Source organism: Balaenoptera borealis, assembly GCF_965194805.1.
Source record: "Balaenoptera borealis genome assembly, chromosome: 14".
Classification (NCBI taxonomy): domain Eukaryota; kingdom Metazoa; phylum Chordata; class Mammalia; order Artiodactyla; family Balaenopteridae; genus Balaenoptera; species Balaenoptera borealis.
The window spans coordinates 68,197,409-68,210,992 of record NC_138875.1 but is presented as its reverse complement, the minus strand read 5'-3'; the positions used below and the strand labels follow the sequence as shown (position 1 = coordinate 68,210,992).

The 13,584-nt window shown below is 49.3% G+C and overlaps 1 long non-coding RNA gene across 2 annotated transcripts in view; it reads right to left on the bottom strand.

Annotated features, from left to right (window-relative positions):
* Window positions 1–13,584, bottom strand: part of LOC309611136 — a 357,456-nt gene that overhangs the window by 35,138 nt on the left and 308,734 nt on the right. The gene's annotated exons all lie outside the window — the stretch shown is intronic.

Here is a 13,584-nt window from a genome sequence, read left to right as displayed (position 1 = left end):
CCATGTGCTAAATTACTTTTGTCAAAGACCCTACGTTTCCAAACATTCCAATTCTCCACGCACCCATGGCAATGTGACTTTGTAACTCCTCTTATCTAGAAGTGAGTCTGTTTCCCCATCCTTTGACTCTCAGCCAGCCACGTGACTTACTTTGACCGATAAAACACAGCAGAAGCAACGCCATGTCAATTCCAAGCCTAGGACTCAAGAGGTCTCGCACACTTCCTGTTTCTCGCATGGAACCCTGCTTGCTGCCCTGAGAACCAGCCCGAGCTAGCTTCCTAGAGGATGAGACACATGTGGTCCAGTCCCTCCCGTCATCCCAGCCAACCCCTCCAAGTAGAGCATCCCTGCTGACCTGCAGCTGATCACAGACACATTAGGGAGTCCGGCCCTGCTCAGCAGAAACCCCCACTGAGACACAGACTCAGGAGCTAAATAATTACTTGTCATTTGAAGCCACGACATTTATGGAATATAAGTTTGTAAAAGAAAAAAACTGGTAGTTTGCACTTCTGGTTAGAAGTGAATGAAAATGATTAGTACAGGAGGTGGATGGGAACGGGGTGACAGAATGGAGATAGGAGTGAATGTCCCTTGGGACTTCTTTTTATATAATTTATACTCTTGAACCACGGGAATGGTTTTATAGATTCAAAGAAAAAAAATCAAGAAGGTTGAAAATGACATCAAACCCTAAAATGGAACACAAACAGAAACAGAGGAATCTAACTATATATCAAACTGCTAAGGCTGGAAGGTAAACTTCTAAACTGGTTCCCAGGGGTCCCTAGTTCCTACAGCTCATGCTATAGTATAATCCTTTCTCCTGTGAATATGGGCCGGATCTAGGGACTTGCTTCTAGTGGATGGAATACGGCAAAGGTGATGGGATGTCATTTCAGAGACTAAGTCATAAAAAACTATGACTTCTGTCTTGTTAGAACCCTCCATTTCTGGCTCTCCTCATGTGCTTACCTTGGTTGAGAAGAGCGCCTGGCAAAGAATGGGGTGGCAACTGGCCAACAGCCAGTGAGGAACTGGGACTTTCAGCCCCATGCCCTCAAGGAGTTGAATCTCACCAACAACCACAGGAGTGAGGGTGGAAGTGGACCCTGCACTCTGGTCAAGCCTTCCATAGGGAACCAGCTCTGGCTGACACCTTGACGGAAGCCCAGGAGAGACCCTGAAGCAAAGCACCCAGGTAAGTCAAACCTGCATCGACAGATACTGGGAAATAATTAATATTGTTTTAAGTTACTACATTTTGCATAGTTCTTAAGCAGCCAGAGACATCACAAAAAGAGAATCACTCAGACAGGGAATTAGTTCAAGAAACCTTTGAACATAGTTCTTTAATCGTACCCTCTTAATTGCATATACTCTAAAAGCAAGAAGAACTGCAAAGAAATCTTAAACTTTAATGAATAGGTTGTCACTTATAGTTGGATTGGTGTGATTCTGAAACTATTTCACGTGGCTTATAGGACAGAACAGATGAACATATGCATTTGATATTTGGGGAAATGGGGTTCTTATGGTGGAATCAGAGAGACGGCAAGAAGGAATCGAGGAAATGTGAGGATGAACCTTGTGATGTTGGATTTGAACTGGTGGCATTGCAATGAGTTTATGTGTATCTTCTCTCCTCTGACACATCCTAGAAACAGTGACACCCTAGCAGGAATGAGCACACCTTGGACCCGTATCTTTGTTTCTAAATACCATTCTCCACTGAAAGGAGCTGGGTGGTCTTGGAGAAACAGCTGATTCTGCGTTGGTGTAAAGAAAATGCAAGATGAGCCTGAAATATTCTTTTCTATCAGAAAGTTAGAAAGTTCTCCAAGAATGAGGGAGACATGTGCAAACAGACCCAAGGGCCAGCTTGGAGGAGCTCCCACTGGCCATTTCTGAGACCATTTGAGCACTAAAAAATGCTAATGGATAACATATGACATAAAAATGAAGGGGGGAGGCAGTGGGAAACTCTTTACCAGAAGTTATTAACGAACAAGTGTAAAAAAAAGAATGATAAACTTTTTAAAAAATCTCCATGTTGCAACCACCACTGCAATATTTGGTTCTGGCAAGGATTATTAATGGATACCAAAAAAAACCACAAGAAACAAAAAACTACTGGGTAAAAATTTACCAATTTATGGGATGTTGACACAGTCCCCAAGTGTCACCTCACAGATTTTGTATTATTTATACAAGGGAAAGGGTAGACCAAGTGGACCTCACCTTAACCAACTAACCAACTTAGCATCCCCAGTAACAGGACCAAGTGGCGTCGTGTTTTCCCAGAAGAGATGAAGTGGGAAGCATGCACATACATTTGTGACATGACTGCCTGAAAGGTCTGCCCTGAATCTGACCACGAGGAAGCAGCTGAACACACCTAGACTGCGAGCCATTCTACAATGCAGTTGGTCTGGAGCCTTCAAAAATGTCCATGTCATCAAAAAAAAAAAAAAAAAAAAAAAGAAAGAAAAGAAAAAAAGGTGAAACTCTGTTCTAGAGAAAAGGAGACAAAAGAGGCATGAAAACCAAATGCCATGCGTGATCCTGGATTTTAACAAAATACTCGCTTAAAGGGGGTGTTTGGGACAATTGGGTGCACTTGGCAATGGACTACGCATTAGATAACGTTATGATTGTATCAGTGTAAAAGTTCTTGGGTGTGCTGACTATGCTGTGGTTACAAGAGACGCTCCTTATTCTCAGGCAACTGCCTGTTGAAGTATTTAGGAATAAGTACCCTGAGGCCTGCAGTTTACTTTTAAATGCAGGGGAGGGTTGTGGAGGGAGAGAAGGAAGAAAGAGAAAGCAGACAAGGCAAAATAAAGTGAAGGTAAACAAGCACTGTTCTTCCAACTTTTCTGTATGTTTGATATTGAGGAGGGATGGTGTCGCTCTCTCCATCCCTGGAATTTAAGGGGCTCAACTATGACATGTGGGGTAGCTTTGCTTGATGGCTTAAGGCTGCTTGGACACACACCGCCACTTTCCAGCTGGGTGACAGTGGGCTGGTGACTGGCTCTCTCTGAACTCCACTTTCTTTGCCTGAAAATGAGGACCTTACTGAACACCTGATGCTATGAGGGGATTAGGGGGAAGGGGTGTGAATGAGACGAGGTGTAGATGGTGTGTGGAGGGAGCTCGGGTAGGCACTTCTTTAGCCAAGGGGAAATGGACCCATCATGCACACAGTAGGCGCCTGGGGAAGGTCAGATCCGTCCCTTTCTTCCTCAACACTCCACTCTCCTTCGTGTGAGGTGGGCTACGGTTTGAAACCACTCTGTCACTCTCTGGTCCCCTGCCAGGGCTCCTGGGAGACTCCAGCCTCACGTGGGCTGGTGGAGACAGGTGTCCTCCCACTCACTGGGGACCACTGCCCATCCAGATGTCCTTCCTCCAGCCCCAAGCTCAGAAAAACCCTCCTCACCCCCACGACTAGGATAACTTGGGGATATGCAGGAGGGAATCAGAAAGCTATTTTGCTCAACTTTCTTCAGCCATTCCCTCCCTCTCCCTGGCCACTCCACCCCAATTTCCTGGCAGGCAAGCGTTCTGGCTGCTATTTCATCTGGAATTACTGGAATTGCACTGTCTCCTGTCAGCTTCCTCTCCCTCCCCCAGCTCTCCTGCAAGACGGGAGATGAACGGCGGAGCTGCCAGGGCCCTGGCACCGCCCAGCGCACACACACCGCACACATGCACACCCCAGGCATGTAGGCACCCCTCCCACTCCTCCGCCTCCCACTGTCTCCATGTCTGTGTCTCTTGCTTTATTTTTCCTGCCACCTCCTTGGGCCTGTCTGCCTAAAGATTCCCCATTCCTAATCCTCTTCTATCTCCCCTGCTGTCTTTATCTGTTATTATATCTCTGGGTCTCCCATCCTCTCTTACGTTTTGTATCTCCCTCTGCCTCTATTGGTCTCCCTTTTTCTTTGCCTTTTTCTCTTCAGAGGCATTTTCACCCCAATTTCTCTATATGCTAAAGGCAACATTCCCTCCATAGCATTTTAGGATTGTTGCTTTTCGGGCCACCTGCCTGAGTTCAAATCCCCGGCTCTGGATTCACAGGTGGGTGTGTGATCTTCCTTAACTTCTCTGTTCCTCAGTATCCTCACTTTGTCTACCCTGGAAATAATAAGAGAACCTCCCACATGAGGTTCTTGAGTGGTTACAGAGTGGCACACGCAAGCACTCAATAAAATATCCAGCTGTTCAGAATCCACGCTGTGCACCTTGATCTACAGAGTCCTGCTCCTGCCTCTCTTCAACCTCATCTCCTCTGACACACCTTTCTTTCAAAGGGAAAGCTCCATTCCCCTCCCCCTCGAGTGTGGGCTAGACTCTGCCGCTTGCTCCTAAGGAATAGAATATGGCAAAAGGGACAGTGTGCCACTCCTGAGACGAGGTCATAAGAGGATTTGGAGCTTCCCTCTGCTTTCTCTTGGATCATTCATAAGAGTGGGACCAGCCACCATGCTCTCAGGATGCTCAAGCAGCCTCCTAGAGATGTACACATGGAGGGAACTGAGGCCTCCTGCCCAGAACCAGCATGAACTTGCCAGGCATGTTTGTGCACCACCTTGGAAGTGAACCCTTCAGCCCCAGTTGAGCCTTCAAATGAGACAGCAGCCCTGGCTGACTTCTTGACTGTAACTTCACAGGAGACCCTGAGCCAGAGTCACACAATGCACAGAAACAGTGCCACTAAGTTTTGGGTAATTCATTATGCAGCAATAGATAATTAACACACTCTCAGTTCCTTTACTCTGATGTCACACTATATTTTTGTTCAAGGATTTTTGTCTTTCCCTCCGGCTAGACAGCAAGTTCCATGAGGACAGTGGCTGTGTCTGTGCAAATCCCCACTGTGTCCCCAAGGCCTGGCGCACGGAGTTCACTAAGTAACAGTGGGATGAGTGACTGGATGTCAGCAATTTTAGGCTCAGCCCAAGAAACCCTTCTCCTGTGGATCTCTGTCTCCCTAGGGAAGGCAGGAAAGCTTGCCCAGTTCCATTTTCTGTCTTTTTGTGTTGGGTTTCTTGTACTTTCTGTGGCTTTCTGCTCAGTTTTATTCCTGGATGCCTGACAGAGGGGGGATTGTACAGCTAAAGAGGCACCCGTGGGAGGAAAGGGCTCTGCGTGCTTTCTCCTCTAACAAGCTGTGTCCAAAAAAGATAGCTCCCCTTCACAGCGGGGACAGAAATAGTCTGACTGCAGGATTCTGATGGAGGTGGGGGGCGGGTGCTGCATGGCTGAGGACCGAGGTGGCTCTGCCCTCCCCGGGCAGCCGGAAAGGTGGGCCAATCTGATGAACCACCACCCTCTTCACTTCTCCATCTTTCCACCCTGTCAGCTGTTAATGCATTGTCTACTGATGATTTGCTTATTTATATCTACATTAATTAATTCATCCATCCTACACCTTTATACTTACTAATAAATCTAAGCATCCACCCATTCTGCATTCCTCCATTACCATCCATCTACTTTTTAATTTCATCCAAACATCCTAGTGCCCTTAATTAGTGAAACTATTCACCTAACCTTGTGTCTATTTATTATATATTTTAATTAACTTATTCATTCACTATCTCAGTAAACCTGCAATTCAGTTCAAGCTCCCAAGTATTCACTGTGAGTTTCTTCTGCATGAGGTGCTATGCCAGACTCTGGGATTATGGGGTGAACAAGACAGACCTGGTCCCTACCCATGTGCAGTTCACCTGAATAATTTCTTTGGATTCAAGTGAGGTGCTGGTCGTGGGGGATCCTGCAGTGAGGACGACACGCCCACTCTCTGAAGACTCATGGTGTGCTGGGGCCGTAGGAGGGCAAACACAGTGCCGAGTCCTGGGACCTGTTGCCAGTTCTACCACCGGAATCCTTAACCTTGCTAAGCCTCAGTTTCTTCCTCTGGGAAATGGGGACAGCACAGATACATGCATCACACATGGCCTCTGGGTGAACATGTGAATGCAGTGAGGCAGTGCCTTTATAAACTCTGAAGTGCACTGCAATTGTGAGTGTGTGTGTGTGTGCATGCAGTATCTTTTGGACTTCCTATCATGTACACATCACCCCACCAGGGATCCCTCTCCTGCAGCTGGGGTCATCTCTGGCATTTTGCTGGGACACCAGATGGCAGCTGGCATCCTGCCTCTGGAGACCCAGGGATGCTTATTGTACATCCAGGGGTCCATAGGGAGCTGGGAGTCCTTTCTCCTCGGGAAGGAGATATTTCTTGTCTGTTTCATCAGGGGACTTATTTAGATGTCTTTAAACTTCAGTTCCCCCGGTGGAGTGCATCTTCCAATTTCCTTGTCCAAGAACCACTGTGGCTCAGGGGAATGTTGGTGCCTCTGGAATAAGACAGGCTTGGCTTCTAATCCCTTCTGAACTCTTTGTTTGCTGTGCGACTCCAGGCAGGTGGCTTCACTTCTCTGAGCCTCCATTTCCTCCCCTGAGAGGTGGAGCTTAGCAGTACTCGCTAAGTACTGTTGCTGGGAACATCACGAGGGCAGTGTGAGTGCCTGGGAACGGGTGGTTGTTACTGGTAGTTCTAGAGGATGGTGAGTCAGCATGGGAGAGACGTCCAGGACTCTGCCCAGAACCAGTGGGGAAATCAGATGTGGTCCTTTTTCCCAGCTTATCAAGTCATAGGCCCCAATGGCATGGAAGGAGGTGGGAGATTCTTCCTCATGACCAACGCCTATACAATGGTCTTTCCGCTCAGCTTTGTGGTTTATGAAGCAGGCTCAGGGCTTCAGCTCGTGTGTGTGGTGGTGCTGGGGCGTGTCCCTGCGCCCCTTTCTCCACCAGGGCTTTAACCTTGAAGCAAGAAGGGCTCTTAGAGCTGATCTGGCCCAGGGCCCTCAGACTAGAGAATGGCAGGCTGGCAACTCTGATCTGATCCGAACCAGTTTCGAAGATTCCAGACTCAGTGAAGCCACACAGAGAAGCTGGTGAGAAAGCTGGGGCCCCAGGGCCCTCTGGACAGAGCCCAAGAGGGTTGGTGGCCCCACTGTCCTGTTCATCCCTTCCTCACCTGCTTCCTCATTCCCAGGCCCATCCTGGACTCTGCACACATCCCAGAACCAGCCCACTGTGCTTTGCACAGGCTGTTCCTTATTCCTAAAATTCCCTCCCCTCACTTTTTACCCAGATAATCCCGAGTCATCTCTTAAGTCTCAATCCAAGATGACATTCTGGGAAAGGCTCCCTTGACCCGTCCAGGGGCTGGCGGAGAGGGGTGTTCCTGCTTTGTAATCCCACAGCCCACCGGGCCCCCAATGAAGAGCCCTCGCCGGCCTGCCTCGAGGTTTTCTGTGTCTGTTTGCTTGTCTGCCTCTCCCCCTGGACTGAGGGGGCCTGGAGACTTGGTGTGGGTCTCATTCATTCCATGTCCTTAGGTCCTAGGATAACAATATCATAGAGACATGTCCAGAGATGTTTATTGAGTAAATGAGGAAAGTGGGAGAGAAAGGAAAGAAAGAAAGAAAGAAAGAAAGAAAAAGAGAGAGAGAGAGAAAGAAAGAAAGACAGAAAGGAAGGAAGGAAGGAAAGAAGGAAAGAGAGGAGGGAAGGAGGGACGGAGGGAGGAAGGAAGGAAGAAAGGAAAGAAGGAAGGAAGGGAGGGAGGGAGGGAGGGAAGAAGGTAAAAAGGAAAGAAGGAAAGAGAAGGAAAGAATTTTGGCACGAAAACATGGGTCTCATTTCTTTCCAGCCAGTGTACTTTTTATAGCACCATCATTGGAATGAGCCTCAGAGAAATTATGCAACTTCCCTATGCTTCCCCCAGCAGGTGAGAAGCAGGGCCCACCTTCGGTGCCCTTTCACTGTCAAATACACCAGAGGTCCCCAGTACCGGTCCGTGGCCTGTTAGGACCTGGGCCACACAGCAGGAGGTGAGTGGCAGGCGAGTGAGCGAAGCTTCATCTGCCGCCCCCCATTGCTCCCCATCGCTTGTATTACCACCTGAACCATACCCCGGCCCTGCCCCCAGCCCCCATCCATGGAAAAATTGTCTTCCACGAAACTGGTCCCTGGAGCCAGAAAGGTTGGGGACCGCTGAAATAGACCACATTTGGCAAGGAAGAGGGACCTGGTGCTGGAGTCCAGAGACCCGGCTTGCAGGTCCCTCCAGGACCTCAGAGAAACCCCCTCCTCCTCTCTGGGTTCAGTTTCTGTATCTGTAAAGTGGAAGCTGCATTCAGATGCCCTGTTCTGAGTGTCTGGGTCTCTGGGGATGTTCGGGGACACCTTCACAGAGGAGGGAAGCCTGTGTGGGTGAGGGGACACATTCTAGACAAAAGCAGGGGAGCTGGACCCAGGGGGGCAGGAGAACAGGAGGGAAATAGACTGGAATGCCAGCAGCAGGAAGTAGAGGTTGGGGCTGGGGAGGGCAGCTCAGGGGGAGCCCCGCATCTCTAGGTGGGCCCCATTCCTCTCCTTGACCTTGGCTCTGACCTCAAGATGTTTTCAGATGAGGGACGTCGGATCCACCTTGTGGGATCTGAGAGCGCAATTCCATCCCTTCGGATTTGCATAGAAAACGTCTCCCGGGCCCTGCTTCATCTTGCTCTCCCAGCCAAGTCTCCGAGCTCAGTTCACTCAAGGCGAAATATTTGGACACCAGGAAAGCATTAAGTAATTGGTGGATTTTTTTCCCCTTTTCCACTTGCGTCTGTTTGTTTCCTGCAGGGTTGCCTGACACCAGCCAGCCTTGAATTTGGTCCTGCTCCCTCCACAGCAGGGACCCGGGGGCTCAGCCCAGGTAGCCTGCCTGGCACCCAAGGTACACAGACAGCAGGGGGTGCTAAAGAGTCCCTGGGGTCTTCAGGCGAAGTGAGAAAGTGGGAGCAGACCCCTCAAAACATTAGCAGACATGATAGTACCCCCATCATGACATACGGAGGATAGTTCAGTTGATCAAAAGAGCAACTTCCTCTGAGAAAACACCCCTCTGCTAGCTACACCCAGGGTAGTGGATGAGCCTAAGGGTCCTGGACCGGAGAGACCCCACTAGGGTCTGCCTCTTCCAGCCCTGGACAAGTCACTTCAGCTTTTTGCATCTGTTTCTGGATTGTTGTTATGGTTGCTAGATGTAGCAAATAAAAACACAGATTTGGATTTCAGAGACATGATGAATAATGTTTTTAGTGCAAGTATATCTCATGCAATATTGGGGATATACTTATACTAAAAAAATATTGTTTCTCTGAAATTCAAACTTAATGGGGCATCCTGTATTTTATCTGGCACCCCCAGCTGCTACAACAATAAAGTGAAATGATGTGTACGTGAACTTCATGGTGTGCCCAGCTCCACAGAAAGTGATCAGAACCTGGTAGCCATTTCTATTACAGTAAGATCAGGAATACTAAATATTAAATACTAACGCTAATTAATATTCACTAGCTAATATTAATAAATCAATATCAATATTAAAACACATGATCTACTAAGTAGCTACTATATTCCAGGCATGTCCTTTGCATTACTTCCGTTTCATCACATTACTCAGGGTGGGACTCAGCAAGATTAAACGCTATACAGGCTGTGACCTAGACTGTTAATAGTTTGGAGTGCTGTTCTGAGTGCCTTGCAAAGGTCACTTCCTTGAATGCCCTCACCAACTCTATGAATAGATATGATTGGTCTCCTATGACAAATATCTCTATTTTGCAAACAGGGGAACCAAACCCTAAGACTTGCCCAAGGTCATGTGGCTCATCAGTGGCTGAATAAAGCTTCATACCCAAGCGGCCTGGCTCCACCTTGACCCTAGGCTGCCTCTCCGGCCTCCTATACAGATAGGATAACTGGGAAATGTGTTCCAAGATAGAACACAGGGCTACCAGCCTGTGGCACAGAGCACACCACGCATGTCACTAGCTGTGTCTCATTTAACCCTCCCCTTCTCATTTCAGATGGGGCCAGAGGTGAGTGCTGGAGGAACCTGGGGTAACTCAAAAGGTAGAGGAAGTGGGAAGGGGTCAGCAGGTGGAGTCCAGGCACCCACTCTTGCCTCCAACAGAGAAGCTCTAACATATCCTGGCTGTGTGAACTTGGGCAAGTTACTTGGCCTCTCTGGGCCTGTGTCTCCCATCTGTAAAAGGAGCGTGAGAACTATCCCTTCCTCTAGGACTGCTGTAATCATTAAGTGACTCAATCCACGGCAATCACTTAGCACAGCGCCTCCTGGCACGTAGAAACTGCAAAATAAATGTGAGTAGTTACGATCACTTTCATGCATCTGTCTTAGTTCGGGCTCCTCCAGTGCAGAGCCTGAGATAAGGACTCCAGTGCTGGTGGCTTCTTTGGGAGGTGAACTCAGGAAGCCCCCATAGGGTGGTGGGCAGGGGGACAGGGACGGGAAGAAACCAATAACAGATATGCTAATCAGCAGATGTCTGCTGTGGGCAACTGGAACTTGGTCCTGCTGGGGACCTCTTAGGGACTGTGTAGGACACACCACACACTTGGCCCACCCTGGGGTGAGGGAGCTGGGGTATTTATCCTCCAGCTCCTGTCAGTTATTGGCTGAGGGCTGCTCCCAGGGAAGTGAGTGCCTCAATATCCCTGGCCTGACCCACTGCCCAGGCCGTGTGTCCTGTGGGCCTGAGAGAGCCCTTGGGCAAAGGCAGTAGCCAGCTAAATGGCCAGTGGGCTTAGGGACAGTGAATGACAAGCAGATATGGGCAGGGCAGCACCGACTACATCTATATAGCATCTCTGGAAGATATGATTTAATTTAAATTAAAAAGCATCCTTCTGCTAAAACCGTAACAAGACAACAACAATAACACAAATTCAGGCTGAAAACCAGGGACTTGATTTGATGCCCACGCATGGGACACCCAGCCCCGTGCTCTTTTCCAAAGGTGAAAATGGGGTGCCTAACTGTCCAGAGAAGTACCTCAGATCTCTCCCGGCTTCAAGGAGGATATGGGGCAGCTGTCTGGGTTCTAGGAGTTGGTGCCACTGAGAGAAGAGGATGCTGCCTGGCCTTCAGGCTAGCACATCCCGCTGAGGCCGAGGCGCTAATTGCAGAGGCAGAGGGCCCATAAAGCACGCTGGATACCCACTGGCGGCTGGCTGAAGGCAGCGCCTGTCAGGGACCAGCACTCAGCTTTGATTTAGCTTCTGAGCAAAGGTTGAGAAGAAAAAAAGAGGAGAGGAGACTCCACGGGATTGGACAAAAATACTCTCTAAGTGGTTGGGCCATAAGTGTATCCATTCACTCTGTAAAAGGAAGATAATCGCCATTTAGATTACTTTGTAAAGTATCTTCCAAGTGTCTAGTGCTTTATGTGGGTCATCTCATTGTGTCCCTTTACGCACTTAAACATAGGTATTATTTTTATGCCCATTTTCAAGATGGGGAAGCAGAGGCTCAGAGAGGGAAAGCAACTTGCTTAAAGCCACACAGCAAGGAATGGTCACAGCTGGGATGAGAACCCAGAACTGAGTTCAGAGCTTGTGCCGGGTAATAAGCAGCCCCCTCCCCAACACAGGCGATGGGAATAAAAGTTGCTTGAGGACACACTGGGAGGCAGTGAAGGTAAGTGGTTAGCCCAGGGCCCCTGGAATCAGATTACCTGCTTTATTTCCAGGCTCTCCAGTTTTCCCTAGTTGTGTGGCTTCATCAGTTGATATAAACTCTCTGGGACTCAGTTTCCTTATCTCTAAAATGGGGACATGACTAGTAGGTGCTTCCCTGGGTTGTTATCTGGGCTGTCAAGTCTCTAGAATAACTAACTGATGCTCCATAAATATTCCATCCCTCTAGAGGGGATTGATATTTTGCAGGGGACTCTTGGAGGCAGAAAAAAATGAGCTTTCAATGGTGGAAACCCAGCCACTGCGAAGGTCAGATGTGAGAGGCCAGCTGAGCCTGCCTGCGTACCTCCCCGCCCTCTCCACCAACCCCCTTCAGAGGCTTCCTCCTCCCAAGGTCACTTAGAGGAAATCCTGGGTGCCACCCAGGGCAGGGTGGCGGACAGCTTCCTCAGCATCCTGTCACCCAGTGGGCTCTCACTGCACGGCATGCAGGTTCTGTCCTAAGCACCTTCCCGAATGTTAACTACAACCCCTGAGTGAGATCCTCTTAACTCTGCCATTTTACAGGGGAGCAAACTGGGGATCAGAGAGGCAAGGTCCCTTGCCCAAGTCACACAGCTGGTAAGCACCAGAGCCAGAGATCCTGCCCAGGACCACCCAACTCCAGAGCCCAAGAGACTACACACCACCAGCTAAACTAGGAAATGTGGATTTCTTCCTGCAAATGGCTGGTGAAGACACTGAAGGCGGCCACTTTGCTCGGGCAGATGGCGACCTCACGAGTCTGTCACGCAGGCATTGAGGGAGACACTTGTCACAGCTAGTCAGCTGGACTGGATGCCCCCTTGTTGTCCTGCTGGATGCTTCTCAGTGGAAACCAAATCCAAAGGCTTCACAATTTCCAGAGCCTCTGGCCTGCTCAGTCTCCCCCCGCCCCAGCCCCCAACCCAAGTACAACCCTGTTCAAAACATCCTGTCTCCGGGAGCACATCACTCAGATGCTTAAGACCTTGCAAGATTCAGGAAGCCATCTGTACATGAAAAAAAGAGAGAGAGAGAGAGAGACAGATAGAAAAGAAAAAAGAAAGACAGAAAAAGAGAGAGCGAGTGATTTCACTCTGGACGCCGGGCGACATCAGCTCATGGCCCAGTTTTCTGGGTCAGGGATGGAGGTGCGTGATACTCTTATGCAAGGCATTTGGCGGCTGAGAGGCTTGAGTTCCTAAAGATTATTATTTTAACAAACCCAGCTTTGACGTGTCCAAAGGCAGCGGGAGGCTCTGAAAGGTTTTCCAAGAAAGTGTGTGTTTCTTGGGGTTATTATTTCAGACTCAAGTTCAGGGAGGAAGACTGTTTTGCTCAACTCGTGTTTCTGGAAAAACAGGCTCTTGGAAAATGTTGGACGAGGTGGGCAGGATGTGGAAGGGAGAGCTGCTGGCCTGGGGAGCTGGGACGGGGGAGTGTGGGAGGAGAAGGGCCAGCACCTCTGGGCAGCCTCTTCTTGGGAGTCAGAAGCCTGGCCCCTCTCCGAGGGTCTGAAAGTCTGGGGGGAGGAGGCTGCTTGAAGACAAGAGTTGCTTGACGTCTCCGTTGCCTCAGTCTTGAGGAATATGCCTTGTCCAGCCAGCCTTTCCCCTCTGGAGCGGGGATGAAGGGAGGGGAGTGGGCAATGGATGCAGGCCACCATCTTGGTTAGCTTTGCAAGGCATGAGCTAAGGCCTTTGGACGTTGCCCATATCACTGGCCCGCTGCGGGCCTCAGTTTCCCCACTGAAATCAAAAGCCTTGGGAGTTTGTGTGGTCCAGCCCCGGCCTGTCCCTCCAACTTCTCCCCACACCAACTTCTTCCTCATTCACTGGGCTCCAACCTTCCAAACTTCATCCAGACCCTGGAAGCCCCAAGGTCCTACCAGACTCAGGGTTATTCTTTCTGCGTGCAACCCTCCTCTTTGCTCTTAACCCACCCCTGTCTCATCCTCTGCGTGTCACTTAAATATCACCT